Raw genomic sequence first — 14,941 nt, 5'->3', positions numbered from 1 at the left:
GTTACTTATCAAAAAGGTTTGTAGGCCTCTCCTATTTGAATCTGCCATGAAACAAAGAAAGATCTTTTGGTCAAACATAATTAGCTCCATTTTGAGCTTAACGTATAAACTTAACTTCATTGCATACTAGTAATTCATCGCATCACAGTTAAGTTTGACACATCATAAACCATCTTTATCGCATCAACTATTCTTAGCCATCTTACCTTATAACTTGACTAAGAATTGGAAATCCTTCCTCAAGATGCCCGGGTAAGTACTGAAACACCTTTTTAGCCTATGTGATGAACGTCTATTAAGTGACGTACTCAAAGCATCTTAGTTGTGAACTCTTTGTCTATGCCCATGTGCATCAACAATGCATATCATCTATTGGTCAGTTTCTTGCTTGTTTTTCATATGCAGCTGCCTGTTTATTCATCCACAACACCATTTCAAATTCAATCTTTCAGATTTCATAACTTTAATCCCAGTATTCATTTAGCTAAACTCCCTTCAACAAATTTGCTCATAAACATCTTAACTTTTACTTACCTTAGAAATTGAGCATTAGTACTTCCTTTGAGTTGATTAAAATCCTAAAATTTTCCTTCAAGCTTGTCGAAAACTCTCTCACTTTCTAAGTCTTCAAATGGCAACAACACTCATTCTTTGAAGCATAAGAAAAATTTAGGCAAACCATTTCCCTTCTTCATCATGTTAATTTATACTTAGGCTTGCATAGTATTCCAACTTAATTAAATGCCACCTGGTATAATTATCTTCCAATTGACATCTCTAAGGCTGCCACCTAGTTTACTTACCAGTTAATTAAGCTAAACTCCTTAACTTAACTTCACCACATGGCTTTGTAGCCACTTAAGCCTTTTCTTGGTCAGCGAATACTTTTACCCATCATCATATCCTCTGAGCGACACCTTTAATGCATGGTTTTCTGCTGCCTCGTTTATCAACCTAGCCCTCAACATTGGTATACAAGGTTGGTCACATACTTCCCTCATGCCACATTGTTGTACTTAGCCATAACGTCCCCTTCTTGGACCTCTGGTCGCATAGTTTAACAGAGTTGGCCACATGGTGCCTCATTGCTCCAATGCATGGAGTCCTCTACTTTTTCTAAGTGTTAACTTCTTTTTACTTCACCTGAGAGCTCAACATTCCACACATATTTTCTTACCCATTTTTCAGCTTGCCATCATTTAAACTTCTAAAACTCTCTATGCGTCGATTGCTCTTACTGTTGGGGTTGATGCCCTAAATCTTGTGGGTCTTGTAGTTTGTAAATTATAATATACAAAGATTTTATTTATTTAATAAAACATGAGATACTTTATTTTACATTTAGTAGCATTAACCCACAAAGCAATAAACTAACATCCAATATTATCTTCTGTAGCTTAAACATGTATGTAAAGACATACAGGTGAATCATGTTTAAGTGATAACCTAAATGATCTGTAGTAGATGGATAAGGTTGGGTACCTTATTCTGGTGACACTACGTATTGATCCACTTTGTAGATATTACAATTGTTGTAAAGAGCTACAAATGATCTGATCTTGATCATTTATGTGGAGACATGTGAATGGGAGTATTATATATAAAGAAGTTTGTATAAGACCGGACCACAAATGACTAGTCTCTTTATATAACACTGTTTATAATAGAGACTTACATTTCACCAGTGATTCTTGACCCTTTTTAAATGTCAAGAATGACTTTTCTTGACGTTTTTAAAAACATCAAGGAAGCCATTGTCAATAATGTCGATTTTCTTGACGTTTTATTGACACTTGGCATTTAAAAAATGTCAAGAAACACAGACACTTGACATTTTTGAAATGTCAAGAATATGGGCATTCTTGACAAGGAAAAAACGTCAAGAAATTTTGTGAACTTGACATTTAAAAAATGTCAAGAAATTTGCTTGTGATTTTTTTAGAAAAATCTACAATGTTAATGTTTTTACCTATAATTGCTCCTGTATAATTGATCCATCAACAACATTTGGTATATATATGACATACATTCATCAATCAAATAAACAATATACACGCATTTACAAACTTATATATCAACAAACAACCACCAATATCTCTTTATAAAAACTCAACTTCTTTAACACTGTCAATATATATATCCTAAGGAATATAATTCTAACAGTCAACTCATATGGACACTTCCAAAACAATATAAGGAACATAGTTCTAACAGAACAGTCAACCCAATATGAACAGTTTCAAAAAATACATTTGCAAAACTTCTATCAACAAAACCATCCATCTACCCACACATGTACCAATCCAAAACTATCCTCCCCCCTCCGCCTCGCTTCGTGTGCATATTTGAAGAACAATCCCAAAAGATATTTACACGTATATGGATATGAAGTAAATCCAGAAATTGATCAACCAGAACAAACACATCCAAAATGACCAACCATGATCACATGTAGCAACCTAAAAATTCAGCCAACTCTATCCGCACCTCATCTAACTCGATTTGTCAGTACGGTTTCCTTGTATCAATCTGTAAACATAAGAGCCAAATATCATAATGGATTATATTTTTCTCTATGCTATTTGAAATGTCAAAATAACGATAACATACCAAATCTGAGATGATAATGCTTCTTTTAGTCACAATATTTCTCATATACCTAAGGACGTAGTATCCACATTCGATGCTCCCAACTTGTGGAGGACATTACAGAGAAAAAACGAGTAAATAAGAATGAAGTAATCCTTACGCACTAGATGTCTACTTAATATGATGAATAAGTAGTCATTGTTAATTTATACTTGCCTTTACTGTTCTCCATAAGGTTTGCTTCTGATTTTTTTAATATTCTTTTGAGATTGAAACATCGCAATTGCCCTATTTGTCAAGAAATAACCACAAATTATTCTAAAATAAAATACACTTTAAAACAAACACTACAAATGAAAAAGGTTAACTTACCTGTCGGTTATATATCGTATATCTACACATGATGTTGTCCTTATTGAGTCTAGGTAGTACACAGTATCATCGTATGCATTTATAGCAAGTAGTGCCTAATGGCCACTAGTTAATAAAATATAATTAGTATTTTTATTGCTAATGGAAATTGATAAAAATAAAACGTGTTTTAACTCACCCAGGATTAAAAGAAGCAAGAACTAATTGGTTTGCTTCTAAGACCATTAGTTTACTACATAGGTTTTGAGTTTTAACTTCCTGAGAGTTATGTCTAGAGAAAATGAGAGATGGATCTACAAAAGTGTATTGTGAAATTTCCTTTGAATCAATAAAGGATGAGTGCAAGTACCTATAAAAGATTTATAACATAAACATAGATGACTAAAATTGAAAAGAAATATCAGAACTGAAGTCTACAAAAGTAATAACATTACTTATGCCATGTAAGCCACCAAAGTCATTGTCTTGACTTCATCTATGTTACAAAAGTTAATTATGTCCTCTCGCAGGACACAACTCTTTCGACTGATGCCAAAAAGTCAAACTGGAAGTTGTAAAGAAATACTAGACTCTTTGGCCATCACCTTCTCAACATATCTAAGAATGGATTTCAAAGGTATCGGAAGAACCGATGTGGAGTCATTAACTTCTTTTTTCTTAGTCATTTCCATTGAAGATTTCTCCTAATGCAGCAAAATCATAGCAACAAAAGTATATAAAGCAGAAAAAATTAGACATTTGATGAACTTAATTGATTTTACTAGTGTCACACTTACCTTAAAGATTTTCAAATCTTCTGCGTTGCAATTTAGCACAATCAATACTTCTAAAACACCTTTTGAATTGTGGAATTGGTGGAAAATACCCTATCACTTTTGAAGGTATTCGTTCTTTTCCCACATTTTGTATCCTTCCCATTTTTCTAGCTTGATTCACCACATTCAGGACATTCAATTGCATCTGCATATTCTTTTCTATACAAACAACAATCATTAGGGCATGCATGAATCTTCTCATATTCCATTCCTAGTGCACCTAAAGTTTTTTTTGCTTCATACATTGAATGTGGGAGCTCATTGCTAGTGGACAAAATTTCCTTTAAGGTTTTTAGTAATTCTAAAAAAACTAGTATCACTCCATTCTTATCTAACTTTTAAATTATACAATTTGACTAATGTAAACAATTTAGTGTATTTTTTACACCCTTCGTATAATGGTTTTTCAGCATCATTAAGCAACTTCTCAAATCCATTCAGATCTCTTGAATATTCCTCGTGAGCAACTTCAACCATTTCTTTTAAACTTCCAACATCAGTCTCTTCATACATATCGGTGTCAAACTTAGAAGATTCTCCACAATATGATGAGTTAGGAAGTTTTTCCCCATGCCAAAACCAAATTTTATAACTTTCATCAATCTCATTGACATATAAATGATCTCTAATATCCTTGCTACTATGCTTTTCAAAATTCCCACATTTCAAACAAGGACAATGAATATAGGAGCTATTTGTATTAGAAAATCCAAATTTTATGAAGTTTTCTACACCCAATTCATAATCTTTGGATAATCTACTCTTGTGCATTCATGATTTATCCATGATTGTAAATCTAGTAAGAAAATATGATAAAGAATGATCAACTTCAAAAAACAAGTTGTGGAAAACAAACAAGTTCCAAATACATTCAACTTGTCATTTCTAACTCTACAACATTCCAACCTCAAGAAAGTAAGACAAATTAGAGAACCTCAAGGAAAATCAGAGAACAAAGACAAACACATCTAAAAAAATTGAACCCAAGGTGTAATCAAACCTAAAAAAATTGAACCCAAGGTGTGTACGTGCTCTAATGTGCTAAACATATATTAATTCCAATAGCTAAAAATTGAACCCAAGTTTAGTAAAGCATTACTTGGTTCATAAACCCTAAAAAGTTAGACACATTGACATATCTAACTTTGGCAAGCATTTAATTAAAGAAAAGTGACAAGTTCTCTAAAATTAAAGCCTTAACTTTGGCAAAGTGACAATCCCAACTTTGGCAAGTTCTCTAAAATTCAATTTCATTCAAGAACAATATGAAAGAAGATTAAGACTTAAACCCAATCTAAATAAAAAAATCAAGCCCTAACTTTGAAACTTCATGCCTTAAACCAATAAAATCAAGAATTAAACCTAATCTAAACAAGAAAATCAAGATTAAGCCTAATTAAACCAAGAAAATCCAGACTTAAACCCAATCTAAACAAGAAAATTAAGACTTAAACCCAATCTAAATAAAAAAATCAAGATTAAACCTTAACTTTGAGAGTTCATGCCTCAAATCTACTTACCTCAATGAAGATTCTCTTCAAGATTGATGGAATAACAAAGATGCATCAAAGGGAAGTTAAAAACCAAGAAGATTTCAAGTGTATTTGGAATAGAATCGATTAAATCTGCTAGAACTTCTTTTAAATATGTCTGATAACTTTGCAATGCTACTAAAAGAGCATTGCAATGCTGTTGAAAAGCACGCAATTTTCCTATCAAAACCCATAGCGTTGCAACGCTGCGTGAGCGAGGCACACACGTTTTTCATTTTTCCGTCGTAGCGTTGCAATATTACCATGTATATTCTACAATTCTTGACGTTTTTAAAACGTCAATAATCCATTAATTGAGCTTGAAATTTTTAAAACGTCCAGTACTGTATTTTCTAGGAAAAATGCAGAACCCCCGCATTTTAAAATCAATTCTTGACTGTTTTTCTTTAAAATCACCTATTTCTTGAAAGTCTTTCATAAAAAGGTCAAGTATTTAAAATTGCAAATGTCAAGAAAGATGGTTTTTCTTGTAGTGACATGTGAACGGGGTATTATATATAAAGGAGTTTGTATAAGATCGGACCATGAAATGATTAGTCTCTTTATATAACATCGTTTATAATAGAGACTTACATTTCACCAGGATGACCATAGGTGACATGACCTGAATCCTGAGTGAGTTGTGAACTCTTACCTATAAAGAAGGTCTTTTGATTTGTATAGGTGAGAGTGGCCTATTGCCGACTCAATAAACCTAACATTTTGGGGATTCGTTTGATTGAGGAGTTGGGAACACAGTTGCACAAGATGAAATTCACTCATTCCCCAATGTTAGGGTAAGTAGATAAATTGCTCCCTTAAGGGCTGATTCTGGGGCTTAAACAATGTGGCACCACACCCTCTCTTGGTTCGAGGGAGGTTTGGTCATAGTAGGACTATGACTTATTGTTCATTAGAGGGATCAATGGTACTTAAGAACTTAGATGTAATTACCGGGCCAAAACGATATTTTTGGCCAAGCTGTACTTATGAGCAATTTGTGAAGGGTCATCGCGTTGTTGACTGGTTATATCCTGACACAGAAATATATATGTAGTGAAAAAAGTGCAGTTGTAAGTCTTTATTGGAGTGACTGACAGTTAATGAATGTTGAGTAATTTAATTAAAGAAATTTAATTAATTATTCAAGTACCATTGGAGCTTCAGTCTACAGGTCCATAAGATCCACTCGACAGTTGAATTGGGATAATTGAGAATCAAATTAATTTTTAGTTAATTTGAATGGTTTAAATTAATTGAGGGAATTAATTATATATGATATAATTAATTTAAATTAATTATATATTATATAATTAATATAATGTATTTGTTACATTATAATATAAATTTTATTTGAGAGGAGTTAAATATTTGAATATGATCGAAATATTAATTATGTGAATTGATTCATATAACTAAATTTAGTATAAATGTGATTTATATTAAATACCATGCATTGATGAGATAATTAAAAACTATAGGTTATATTGTATTTGATACAATATAAAAACTATAGGTTATGTGTGTTGGGTTGTATGTCCTAAAACTCGCAGTTTGTAAAGTTAAACATATTCTATTATCAATAAAGATATTATTTGACATTACTTTAATAAAGTTGTTATTGAATCTATAAATTACACTTATCTTATAAAGTCTAAATCCAATAAACTAAGATCCATGGCTATTATATGAATACTTGAACTTTATGTGGAGACCTAAAAGTGGATAGATTTGAGTAAATAGCCAAAATGGTCTATAGTATACGAATAAGGTTTGGGTGTCTTATTTTGGTAACACTATCGGATGCGACCCACTCTGTATTTATTACAAGTTGTTGTAAAGGTGCTACAAACAAATGATCTTGATTCGTTCATGTATTGACATGAGGAATGGGAGTATATGTGTAATGAGTTTGCATAAGATCGGACCAAGAAATAAATCACTCTTACTTTATAACGTTGTTTACTGTTTAAGACTGACTATTTCGCTTAGATGACCTAGGTAACTTGATCCTAATCCTAAGCTAACTATGAACTCCTGTTTATTCGGGATTATCCTTGGATTTGAATAAGTGAGGGTTGGCTCAACAACATTAGAGGATAAGTGGAACTTAAGGAGCAAGATGTAATATCAGGGTTAAACCAACATATTGACCCAATCGTTATTACGAACAACTTGTAAAGGGACGACTATCGAGCTATAGTGGTGTAACTTGATAGTTAACGAATATTGATTAATTTGGTCTAAAATATTTTAGCCAATTAATCTTAAATCGTTGGAGCTCATGAGCAGTAGGTCCATAAGGTCTCTCTACTAGCTCGTAAAACATGAACACATTGAATTAATAAATTGAGTGAATTTGGAATGATATCAATTTGAATTTTTCAAATTAAAATTAGGGTTTGAATTTGAATAAGTTCAAATTCAAAAATTAGGGTTTGCATAACTATATTCGATATAATTATTTAACTTTTAATTTATTGAAATTAAACGAAATTGGAGAGTTAATAATATTTAAATGTTGATTTAAATATTAACTACATGAATATGGTTTATGTTTGAAATTAGGTGTGTGATTAATTTAATATTTGATATTAAATTGTTATTTAATTAATTAAATATCTTTAATCAATTAAAAATCAAATTAATTTTCAATTTCAATTCAATTTGAGATATTGAATTTTGATGTTTTAAATTTAATTAATTATGAATTAATTAAATCAAAATTTAGTTAATTTTTGAAATTAATTAAAATTTGAATTTAAACTTACAAAAATTGGAAATTAGTTTTGAGTGGAATCTTCCCACATTTTCACAAATTTGAGGTGTTGCTCCTATATATACACAAATCCAATTTACATACATGCAATTGAGGTGGCCTTGAGATGTCTCCTTCAGTGCCTGCATGAAAAAAGTAGATAAAAACACTCCAATTTGGCTGAGTAAAGAGAGACTTGTTGCTGAAAATAGGTTTTCTACAGAAAGCTTGTTCATCATCTAAAACCCATTGCCCCCCACAAATTTACTCCAATTTTAGTTCCACTACTCAAATTCAAGGCTGAGAATAGTAGAGAAGATCTCTTGATGGTTCACTATTGAATTAGAGTTGGAATTATGTGAAGAGCAATTTGGAAATGGGAGAATTCATCAAAGGTATGTTGCTAAGAAGCCCTCTTCTTAAATTTCTGTTTAAGCATGCTTTTAGAACTCAAATTAAACGTAATTAGAGTACTTATTGATTCTGTTTTCTTTTGTTGCATGCTAATAGATCCTAATAATTGGTATCAGAGCGTGATTTAAGCACTCAATTAGCGTTAATTTGAGTTTTGGTGGGTGTTTTTCATAAGTTGTATGAAAATGATGAACTGATATGGTTTTTCTGAGTTTTGGTATTGATTTCTCTTCAATTATGTTGTAATTCTTATAATTGACTCTTGTTTGATGGGCTTTAATGTGTGCTTAAGTGTCTGTAATTTGATTGGAGTCATTAGAGTTGCAATTAGGATGTAATTGAAGAAAGAAGTGAAGAAAGTTGAGTAGATCAGTTTGAAGGTAAAATTGTAGAATTAGAAGAATCTCTTGCAGACTCAATATCTTTGCTATATGAACAATTTAACAAGGTACTAAAGCGCTTTGAAGATAAATTTGGGAATTGTGTGCCTTGACATGTTAAAGAAAGTGGAAGATTGATATGAAAATCCTTACAAATCTTATAATCGAAAGAAGAATGTTGATAATTCAAGCAGTATTGATCAAAATAAAAGAGAATCCTTCTGGTGTAGGGAATGTGAAGGATATGGTCATTATCAGTTTGAATGTCCAAATTACCTCAAACGACAGAATAAGAGCAATGTGTTAACTTTGTCTGATAAAGACAATGAAGATACCAATGAATCTGAAGAAGATATCAGAGCTCTTATTAGTAACATTTTCAAGGACATTCATAGGGGCAAAAATCAAGAAAATTTGTGCAAGGATAGATTTAATGAAGAAGAAGAAGATTCCCCTTAATCGATTGAAACTTCTAATCGTACTTTACATTGACAATGAGTAGAGGATGTGAAGGTTATAGAGGTCCAAAAGGAGAGGATAGAATCTCTTCTTGTAGATAATCACAGGTTGATAACTACTTTATTAGAACATATGCGTGATTTAAATCATATTAAGGTTGAAAAAGACTTTATGTGTAAATCTATGAGAATCTTAAATTCGGGAACTGATGTTCTTGATAAGATTCTGAAAAATGGAAAGGCTTTTAGTGATCTATCTGATCTTGGTTCCATTGGACCTAAATGCAAAGATGCAAGTCATTATTCATCAAAAGGGAAACAAAAAGTTAAGTTTGTCAGGGAAAAGAAACATGCCCCTGAAAATATACCAGAATCATCTAAACCCTCTATTAATCAGAAGCAGATGTAGCTACATGTATCTTCCACATTTACACAGACATCCTCTCAGAAGTTTGTATAACAAGCCAAGAGAGTGTGGATTTGTCATCACTGTGGTAAATAGGGTCATATCAGACCTTATTGTTTTAAATTGCATGGTTTTATAACAATTATCCTGGTCATTAGTTGCATAAGTCAGAAAAGATTATGTTCAAAGGCCTGTATCTTCTCAGCTAAAACATGAGTGACGTATAAAAACAGGTATTCGATGCAATGTGGTACTTATTTCTTTTCAATCCTTCACGAAAGATGATTGGTATTTTGACAGTGGATACTCAAGACATATGACAGGTGAGAAGTCCTTAATAACAAATATTCAGCCTTGTGAATCTGGTCATGTCGTGTTTGGTGATGGTACAAAAAGAGAGATTCCTTGTAAGGGGCAAATCCAATATCCCGATCTTCCCTCTCTCTAAGATGTCTTGCTTATGGAAGGTCTGACAACAAATCTTGCCAGTATCAGTCAGTTATGTGATCAAGACCTAAATGTTAATTTCTCGAAAGACAAATGTCTGGTGATGAACAATGAAAAATTTCTCATAATGTCAGGTATGCGTTCTTCTGATAATTGCTACTTGTGGATACGTAATGTTGTTGGTCATGTTTATAGCATCTCTAATTAAAATGAAGCTATGTTCTTGCCTAAAAGACTTGGTCAAGCTAGAAAACAAATCAAAGTTGCTCCCAATAAACTTTCTCAACTTCCCACTGATTTTGCTCTCCGAAGTCTTCATATGAATTTAATAGGTCCTATTTTGTTGGAAAATATTGGAAAATTTTGTGCAACTAAAGGAATCCACCATGAGTTGTCTTCCCAGCAAAATAGAATAATTGAGAGCAAATACATTTTTCTTCTGGAGATAACTCTTGATTTGATGCAACATACTACTTTTTTATCTTATCACTCTTGGATTAAAGTTATTATTGCTGATTGGCCTTTTTATAATTGTGTTGTTCTTAGACTGTGGTATGCATACTCAAATGATGGAATATGGAGGGGAAGGAATTCTATTAATGTCAAATATTTCAATATTTTTGGCAGCACATGTTATATTCTGATTGGTTGCGTTTTAAGATAAAAATGGGTCAAAGAAGTGTACAATATTTTTCTGAGATATTTTTCAACAGTTGAGCACGTCAGATTTCAAATTGAAGGATCCACTGTTTATCAAGAAGTTAGAAGGAAAGCTAAGTGTTTTTCAAATCTATGTTTATGATCCTGTTTTTAGAGAGATGTCTTAAAAGTTGGTGAAACTTTTTGTTCAACACATGCATACTGCGCTTGAAATGAAGGCAACTTTAGATCTTTGCAGAATTGACTTATAGTAGTTAAGGAAGATTTGGAAAGAAAGGCATGATGTTAAACAGGGTATTTTAACAATGAAAAACCTCACATGACATGTCACTCAATCCATGTTTCTATAGATAATTTAATTCGGCTCAATACCTCTCCTAAAGAACCTAAAGGTAATAGATCTACTATTTTATCTAGTAAAGAACATGAATCCTTAGTAGAAACAAGTGATCGCCTTTGTGTTAGTGAATTATGTTTAGCATGCTTTCTAAAAATAACAGAAAGGAAGGGAAGAATGCTTTACTCACCCTTGATGAAAATTCATTCTTCACGTTCTTCTTTCCCAATAGATCATGAACATTGCTCTCTCTTATGATCAAAGCAAAATCAAATCTCAAACACAAGACACCACCACCAAAGACTTCCTTGTTATTCTCAAGGTAAGCAACAAGAAGGAGTCATGGGCTTTTCTTTGAATTTTGATGAGGGAAAGAGATTTCTTTGAGAGAGATTTTGAGAGGAAGAAGAATACCAAAAAAAAAAAAAAAAAAAAAAAAAAAAAAAAAATCCTTCTCAGTAAGTTTCATGTATCTTGCCTACTTCCTCTTCTGTGATCTTGTGTTATAAGAGAGTGAGGAGAGTTATTCAAAATAACTCCCTCCAGCACATGTATGTGGTTTTGATGCTTTGGTCTATTCAACAGGCTATTCTATTGACGGCAATAGAATCTCTCTGCTGTAATTTGAATGAAAAGCTTGTGTTTTCCTTGAATCAGGTGATCCTGCGGGGGCTAGGATGAAACCTGGAAGTGGATATGGTATCGACATTTAATTATATTAAATTTAATATAATTAAAGTAGAACTTTATATTATGTCATATATAATATAATCATCACATGTTTGAATCATATTCAAACTATATTCTCTCACATGACCTATAGTTTTAATATTATCTATATTCATATTCATATTAATTTTAAGTTATAGTTTTATATGAATCCGATTCATATAATTAATATTTGAATCATGTTCATGTTGGGGTTGATGCCCTAAATCTCGTAGGGTTCTATAGTTTGTAAACACTTGTATAAACAAACATTTAAGTGATTAATAATATTTGATATTTTATTCACTCTGTCTATGAAATTTATGATATTTTAGTTGCATTAACCACAAACCAATAAACTAACATCTAAGATTATCGTTGTAACTTAAATATGTATGTGGAGACATACAAGTGGATCGTGTTTAAGCGATAACCTAAATGGTCTGTAGTATATGGATAAAGCTGAGTACCTTATCCTAGTGACACTACGAGTATGGCCCGCTTTGTAGGTGTTACAAATGTTGTAAAGTGCTATAAATGATCTGATCCTGCTCATTCATGTAATAGACATGCAAGTGGGGATATTCTATACAAAGGAGTTTGTATAAGACCGGACCACGAAATGTTTAGTCTTATTATATAACCATTCATAATAGAGACTTTCATTTCAAGGATGACCAAGTAACATGGCCTTAATCCCAGGTGAGTTGTGAATTCCTGCCTAAGAGGGTGGTCCTTTGATTTGCATAGGTGAGAGTGGTCAAATCGTTGACTTAACAAGCCTACCATTTTAGGGATTCTTCTGATTGGGGAGCTAAGAACTCAACTACACAAGATGAAATTCACTCCTTCCCCAAAGCAGGGGTAAGTAGATAAATTGCTCTCTTAAGAGATGATTCCGGGTCTTGAACAATGTGATGCCATACATTTTCTTGGCCCGAGAGGGGTTTAGTCATAGTGGGACTATGATCTATTGTTCATTAGAGGGATCAATGGCACTTAAGGAGTTAGATGTAATTGCAGAGGCAAAATGGTAATTTAGCCTAATTGTACTTACGAGCGATTTGTGAAGGATCATCGTACTGTTGATTGGTTATATACAATGGACACAGAAATATATTTGTAGTGCGAAGAGTGCAGCTGTCGTCTTTAGTGAAGTGCCCGACAGTTAACGGATGGTGGATAATGTGATTAAAGAGTTTACTCAGTTATTCACGTACAGTTGGAGCTTCAAGCTAGAGGTCCATAAGGTCCCCTTGGTAGCTCAATGGATTTAAGTTGAGAATCAGTTTTTAGGTTAATTTGAAATGTTTAAATTAATAAGAGGGAATTTGATCATATATGATATAATTAAATTAATTCAATTATATATGATATAATTGATATAATGTATTTGATACATTATTGTTTAAATTGGAAGAACAAATATTTGAATATGATTCAAATATATTTTCTATGAATTAAATTCATAGTTATTAAATTTAATATAAATATGATTTATATTAAATTCCATAAATAGAGAAAAAGAACTTTGGTTTATATATTGTATATGATGCAATATTAAAACTATAGGTTATAAATATAATATGATAAGTTAGTTATCATATTTATTTATAATTATAAATTATTTGATAATTAACCTTTTTTTCTCTCTAACCACCCCTTAGTGGGAAGTTATTTAGTTTTTGTGGCAAAAATAAGATATATGAAATACGATTTCATTTTTTCCCAAGTGATTACCATTCACGATTAAGTAACTACACGATAGCCTTGAGAGCCTATGCGATAGGCTCGCTTCTCTAAATGATAAAAAGTGTCTTGCTATACGATAGCCTTGCTTCTACTCGACCGTCTTCCTCCTCCAACTCCAAACTTCCTTTCTAACCAAAATTAGCAAGAGCCCACCACTCTTGGATTCTCACATCGAGAATACCAAGGTCACCAAGTGGTATTATTCTGTTTGTTTGAGTTTACTCGTTGCTGTTTATTGTTGTTCGAGGGAGTTCGTGACTTGTTCGACGTGTTCGTGAATGAGTACGATTGAGGGATTAAATTGAAGAACTGTTCTTCAAAGATATAATATGTAAACTTTGTTTTTATTTCAAAAGCATGCTGTAATTTAAGTTTTATGCGTAATCTGTTCTTGTATGACTGTAAATATATAAGTTCAATCACAATGGGATTTGGACGATCCGCTTTCACTCAAAGGTTCTCTATCAAAAGAGTTCATTCAATTAGTATTAGAGCCAGGTTGTGTTCTGATTTCCATGTTCCGTTTATTGTATTGAATTTCGTTTATAGTTTGGTGGGTTTTAAGTTTCTGCAATGCGTTTAACTGTTAAATGTTTGTGGATGTTGTTGATGGATAATTTCGGGATAGTTGTCTCTTTAAATGCTTTATGTTTACTTTTACAAAAGTTAATTGTAAGAGCCCTTGCATTTTTTAGCATAATTTTCTTGTAAATTAGTCTATATTCATTTAAGTTTTTGAGTCGTTCGTGAAGAAGCTTTAGATGCAAGAGTTGCAGTTTGCTTCGATGGAGAAGACAAAACAGTGGTCGCGTTTTGTAGCTTCAACTAGATGATCATTTGGTTATGGCTATGTGTTCGTGTAGAATTGTGCTATTCGATCGTGTAGCATTTTCTAAACGAGCACATAGCTATTGCTACGCGATCGTGTAAAGTGTTTACTCGATCATGTTGCATTGGCGGTATGATCACGTAGACACTCAAGGGTAAATGATCGTGCGGTATTTGATACTCGATGCAAGACATGCACGGTAAATGATCGTGTAGGCTATCATTCTCATCGCATAGTCATTAGCTACATGATCACATAGTATATAATAGTCGACACTTGCTACTCGATCATGTAGACTATCATGCTCATCGCATAAGCTACACAATCGCATGGCATGCGTTACTCGAAGCGCACTGCACAATCATGTGAACTTTCATGGTCATCGCATAGTCTTAAGCCATGCGAGCATTTCTACACGATCGTTTACACTCGACGCTCGTTGCTCGACGATTAGAAGATTTGCTACACGAACAAGTGACAAGGC

General features: G+C 32.6%; 2 pseudogenes; both read right to left on the bottom strand.

The window, feature by feature from the left end:
- Positions 1-2,320: 2,320 nt before the first annotated feature.
- Positions 2,321-3,632, bottom strand: LOC150034065 (uncharacterized; annotated as a pseudogene).
- A 251-nt stretch (positions 3,633-3,883) lies between these two features.
- Positions 3,884-4,562, bottom strand: LOC150034064 (uncharacterized; annotated as a pseudogene).
- Between the last annotated feature and the right edge of the window lie 10,379 nt (positions 4,563-14,941).

The sequence above is a fragment of the Benincasa hispida genome, chromosome 9 (assembly GCF_027475165.1).
Source record: "Benincasa hispida cultivar pf3 chromosome 9, pf3_genome.v1.1, whole genome shotgun sequence".
NCBI classification, from domain to species: domain Eukaryota; kingdom Viridiplantae; phylum Streptophyta; class Magnoliopsida; order Cucurbitales; family Cucurbitaceae; genus Benincasa; species Benincasa hispida.
The sequence above is the reverse complement of the archived record's forward strand: the minus strand, read 5'-3'. Positions and strand labels throughout refer to the sequence as shown.